This window comes from Cannabis sativa, chromosome 5, assembly GCF_029168945.1.
Source record: "Cannabis sativa cultivar Pink pepper isolate KNU-18-1 chromosome 5, ASM2916894v1, whole genome shotgun sequence".
Classification (NCBI taxonomy): Eukaryota; Viridiplantae; Streptophyta; class Magnoliopsida; order Rosales; family Cannabaceae; genus Cannabis; species Cannabis sativa.
The window spans coordinates 36,630,656-36,636,662 of record NC_083605.1 but is presented as its reverse complement, the minus strand read 5'-3'; the positions used below and the strand labels follow the sequence as shown (position 1 = coordinate 36,636,662).

The window sequence follows — 6,007 nt, the reverse complement described above, 5'->3', positions numbered from 1 at the left end:
GATGATTGATGCCCTTATGTGAACCCCTACTAGTGCTTCTACCCCTGTTTTGCCATGATTTCTTTTGTCCAGGCCTTCCCCTAATTATGTTAACATCCCCATTAGTATGCCCCGGTCTTTCAACTTTCAATTCCAAATATTTTGATTTCAAAGCTGAGATTACTTCTTCAAGAGTGATCTCAGTTCTCCCATACTTAATGACTGTCTTAACCTCCCTGTAGGATTCCAGTAGTGAATTGAGAATGATAATTTCTTGATTCTCATCACTTAAGGCCTCATTTTCCCCCGAGTTTGCTAACTCAATGTGCAATCTCAAAAACTCATCCAAGTTTTGTTCTAAAGATTTAGATGGACTCATTTTAAAACTAAAGATTCTCTCCTTCAAGTAAATCTTGTTGATCAATGATTTCTTCTGAAATTGTTCTTCCAACTTGTTCCAAATCTTAGTGGGTGTATCTTCCTTGTCAACCAATCTGATTATAGCATCAGAGAGGTTGAAAATGATCAATCCGGTTGCTGTTTCCAGCAACTCTTCTTACTGATCTTTGGTTGTATCAGCTGACCATTCCACAGGATCTTTAAGAACCTTCAACAGTTTGTGTTGAGCCAATAGAGCCCTAATCTTCTTCCTCCAAATACGATAATCACCTGAATCATCAAACTTATCTATATCAACCTTCATGGAACTCATAATTGTATACGTATAAAGTTATTTCAAAGAAATTATATAGATAATGAGTTTAGTATAATCCTGTTGTTGTTCTTTGTAATCTGGTTTTGTGTATTTGAATTCTTGCTGGTATGAATGTGTTTCTTGATGCTTTCTTAATGATTACTTTATGCTTTCTTTATGCTTTCTTGATTAATCTTTGATGCAGATTGTGCCTTGTTGATACCACTGTAGGAATTTATTCCTAAATTAACCTACACCACAACAAAAGAAACAAATCAAATACAAGGTCAAACCTGACCTTTAATCCTTAGTCCAAGCACAACTTTGACCCTTGATTTTAAACCCCACAAACGACAGCCCCTATTTCATGTACTACAAGTCGTTTCTATATTATTTAGAAACCATAAATTGCATTAGACATATATATTCTTTTTTTAGCATTCAAACACTCAAACACACACAGCCCAACCTCCACTTTGAAAACCCTAGCAGAGAAACCCTAGAGCTGCCTTCGTCTTTGATGTTCTTCTCTGAAGAACACGAAGACAGCAGCACCAATAACAGCCCAGAAAAACCAAAAATTAAACCCAGAAATAACCCTCTTCCCAGTTCGAACAACCCCCTTAAAACCGAGCCTTGTTCTTCATGGTTTGTCTCTGAAGAACACGAAGAAGACCAACAAAATACCCAAAAAATCCCAAGCAGAAATTAAATAAAACACAACTATTAAAGTGCAGAAAAGAAAAGGAAGAAATAACATCGAGTTTTATAGAGGTTCCCCAAAATCGTGCTGGCTACGTCCTCTTCGAGCTCGTCTCGTTCACTATGGATCTTCAATGATCAGATGATTACAAAAGGTGGGATTCCAAAACACACAGGTATTGTTTGGTAATCCGAATATGTTTACAGTATTTTCTTCCTCTCTATTCTCTTTGTTTCTCTCAGATTTTGTACTAACTGTTGTGTATTTCTTGTTTATTGCATGGACAATCTTCCTGAGATCTTGGATATCCGAACCACACCTTGGGTTCCAAAGCTTACTCCATTGTAAGCCTCCTTCAAAAAACTCTCCCAAAAAACAGTTTGTTTCTTCTCTGTGAAAAGGATCTGATTTTGTTGTATATTGTTATGCCTCTGATTTTCTATTTCTGTTTCTGTAGTACTGCTCTGAGTTTTTGTTTCTCTGCCTCTTACTTAATTGTTGTTCATCCTGGTTTTTATATATGTTGTATTATAGCACAAAGAGAGGAGAGTTAGTTACAAAGTATTAATCAACTTTGTAACTAACTTAACTGCTTTTGTCTAGGTTAATAGAGGCCAAAGGCCACCTTGGGATTATTTTACTGCCTTGTAAATCTCTGTGTAATAATTCTGTTTTTACAGTGTACAGGTAATATGTGGTTTAATTCAACAAGCGCAGACATACTAAATTAATTGATTTTTTTTACTGTTGAAATATTTCTAAGCATATTAGAATGACTATTTGAATGTAAAATAAAAATTGAAGAAATATGCATATTTTATCACTTGCTAAATAAAATTTAATATATATGACTAAGCATACGTGCAATGCACGTAACTTTCGCCTAGTATAATATAAGTGTACGTATAAGAAAATATAAGATATTTATCTCACAAATATTTTTATAATATATAGGGTAAATAGGGGCATAAGTACTAAAAACTTTGAGTTTGTAAGCAGCATAAACTCTATATTTATTTTTAGCGGTATAAGTACCTAATGTTTGTAAAACTATAATTTTTCTCTAATTGTGTTAGTACTAACTCTGTTATTATATTAAATATGGCACATATAAGACCTGAATTCTAATATTTTTTTAATAAATTCAAAACAGAATTTGTACTGACGAAACTAGAAGAAAATTAACATTTTAGAAAAATTGGATATCTATGCTACTAAAAATAAACATTGAGTTTATGCTACTTGTAAGCTTAAAATTGTGTATTTATACCGCTATGTACTCTATATTAATGTTATATAATTAATCAATAATAATATTTTATTTAATTACATGGTTGTAATAAGAATTTAAAATTGACTTGAATTAGATTTTGAGTAAGATTGATAAATCTTAGCTATTGATCAAAATTAATTATTCTATTATTTTAATTAAATAAATAATTAATTTAAAACCGAAACCGAAAGCCTGTATAAAAAAAAATGAACATGTATAGAATGTAGTTACATAGATATTTAAAGAAAATAAGATTTGAGTCGGGTTGAGTAGTTAGTGATAGGTAAATAAAAAATTCAAAAATTAAAGTACCGAAGGGAATGAGCCATTTATTCATTGTGTTTAAAGTCTTAAATTTTAATAACACATTTTAAGTTACTAATTAATATACTAAATAAGATGTAAAATAAGTTTCTATAGTAATTACCCTAAGTGTTGTACTACACTAAATCTTGATCGTTCCATGTATTCATACTACCACATATAGCCTAGGTGATTCATGATCGAACCAATCCTCATCATCATGCTCATCCTCCTTCGGGTCAACATGATTCAACATTTGATCATCATTATCAACACTTGTCGACGAAGATGGTGGGTGATGTACTTCAGGATCAGCCTGAGCGGGGAGAGAGGCGGTAACAGGCGTTAAACGATTAAGTACTTTTTCCCATGCCTGAGCGATACGTAGATCAAGCAAAACCTTGTTAGGGATCATTATCCTGTTATCCAGAGTCAAGGTGATAGAGACATGACGACGGTGACGAGGGCGGTGTACGTGAAGGAGAGTACCGACGAGGGTGAGGGGCAACGAGACCATGTTGACCATTCTGTGGAAGCTTACCGCCATCTTTAACTGGGACATGTTAGGAAGGTTGGGGTTGCTCTAGTACATGTTAACCAAGGGGAAGGGGATCAGTTCGCCTGAAAACATGGAGGTAATGAGTGTGTTGATGGATGGTGAGGTCTCTTGGAATAGGTGATCAATTTGGTATTGGAATTGGTGAGTGGAGTTGTATGAGATGAAGGTGTCGCTATGATCGGTATCTGAATAGTACATTTGGATCACTTTCAACTCCACCCTCATTAATGGTGATGATGGTGGATCATTTTCTTCAAAACTTCTATTAAATCTTGGGTAAATAAAAACTTGGGAGAATGGTTGATTATCCATATTTACTATGAGTAGGTGTGTGTTATCTCTTAATATAAATTTCTTAATTAGATAGCTGGTACATATATAGGGCAATATTAATTCTAATTTCATTAGGAATATGATTATTCCAATTCTATATTATAATCTAGATACATTTGATAAAAAAAAAAAAAGATATTATTTATTTATATAATAAATCTGATGGCTAAAAACATTTAGGGAAATTACCAAACTTTTCCAACCTTATTTTTTCGTTTGAAAAAAAAAAAAGAAAACCCTTTATTTTCATAAATATATCTTTATTTTAATTTTTCTTGTTGAATTAGTATTCTCCTTCCTCTGGAACTTGGGTGCCTTCTGCGACTTGGGCTAGAGCAAAAGAATGTTAACCTTTTGGCCTCACTCGATCGACCTCAACATCATGGCCGCCGTGGCCTGTGAACTCCCGTTTGGTTTGAAGAGGCAACATAGCGTTGAGTACTGGATCTGAAATGGCTGACGCATTTTTTGTGCCCTTCTTTTCATCTTTGAGTTTTAATACTCGTGGCCATAACATGAGTACTGATCGGGTTGATCGTCAATTGCAGGTATTTCCATGGCTGAATTTAATACATGAACAATCTTTGCCCAATTCGAATATATTTGTGAGATCGATATTAGGAATAGAGATTTCTGCTGTGGCTATATGTAGAAACAGCTACACGCACTTGCAATATTGAGATTGAAAGAATAGGATTGGCAGTTTCAGTTGATATTTTGGTATAACTTTGTGGTTTTTCTCTTGGTACACTATGAAATTTGGGAATAATAAAACATAAAGTTGTAATAAATTATCTTATGGGGTTAAAGTAGTCGGAAGATATTGATTCTTGTCATTGTGTTAACTTATTTGATTTTCGATTTTGTCTCAACTTATGGGGTTACTGAGTTGTCATTGCTAGCTAAAATTTTTAGTCATATTGACACACCATTCTTTAGTAGGAGAGGGGTTTATCCTCCATACACTATATCCTTAGCATGTTCATTAAGTACTGTAATGGTATACTTTTTTCTTCGAGAAATAGACAATGTCTAGGAGTATCGAATGGCTACTTTAGAGTTTTAGTGGCCTATAATGTTTTCTGATGTGTGATTTAAGTCCATGCAAAACCAGTGAGAATCATTTAAATGTGTAACCAACTTTGAATTCATCTCTTTCATCCCAATGTGGAAGTAGTAGTGTAGCAACAGGAACTAGAGCTGGGCTTTTTGGAACGCAAATTTCAGCTCATGGTTTACCGCCTCCCCTAGCCTTAATTAGTCGTTCGTAATCTTATGGAGCGGGTAAGAAAGGATATTGTTTCTTTATTTCTTCCTTCTTAGTTGCAGTTTTCCACAATGTACTGTGTTGTATTTTTTCTTAACTAAATTTGTAGCATCTTCTTCCAACTTCAAGGCCAGGTTTGCTTATTTATGCACAGCACTGTAATGTCTTGAATGCACCATCGGCATGATTTATAATACGAGAGTGATTCTGAGTACATATGTCGGGCTCCTGAAACTGAAGCATGTAATAGCCAAAGATAGAATACCAAATTTTATTTTCATTCAATAGTCAATACTTTAATATTTTACCCACCATACTAATACAATAATTTCCCAATATTTTTCCATTCAACTATGCCAGTTTGGATGTACAAATTCCTTCCCCAATTTTTCTAACAAATCATTCCCCTATTTGCAAGTTTTTTTCCATGGTGATGAAACACTTCATCTTGGAGCTCATTAGATTTTCTCAGCAATCCCGAGACTAATTACAATCTCTGCTTTATCACACATTGGCCAATCAACCATCCTCCTAACATGGTCTAAGCAGTTGACTTAAAAAAAAAAAAGAAATCACTTCTCATTCTACGAGTGCCCCTCTCCTTAATCCCTGCACAATTGATAAACAATCAGTAAAAAAACTGATATTAGTATAGCCACATGCATGAGTAAAAATAGGTGCATGAGAGCTTCAGCTTCTGAAGGGCTCAACTCATTGAATTGCACAAGAAAGCCTCCATAACATTCCCCTGTTGAAAATCAGAATAGCTCCCAATCTTAGACGCAAGTAATCATTCAATTAAAACAAAATTACTATCTCAAAGTAACATCCTGCAGTCTTAACAGTAAGAACAAAAAAACATGTGGGAAAAGTGATGAGGTGAGACCACCAATTTC

The 6,007-nt window shown here is 34.2% G+C and overlaps 1 long non-coding RNA gene across 1 annotated transcript; it reads left to right on the top strand.

Annotated features, from left to right (window-relative positions):
* The first annotated feature begins 4,128 nt into the window (after positions 1 to 4,128).
* On the top strand, positions 4,129 to 5,488 carry LOC115705973 (uncharacterized). Its single transcript, XR_009687883.1, has 2 exons — positions 4,129 to 4,392; positions 5,022 to 5,488. It is a non-coding gene; the product is annotated as an uncharacterized LOC115705973 (long non-coding RNA).
* The last annotated feature ends 519 nt before the right edge of the window (positions 5,489 to 6,007 follow it).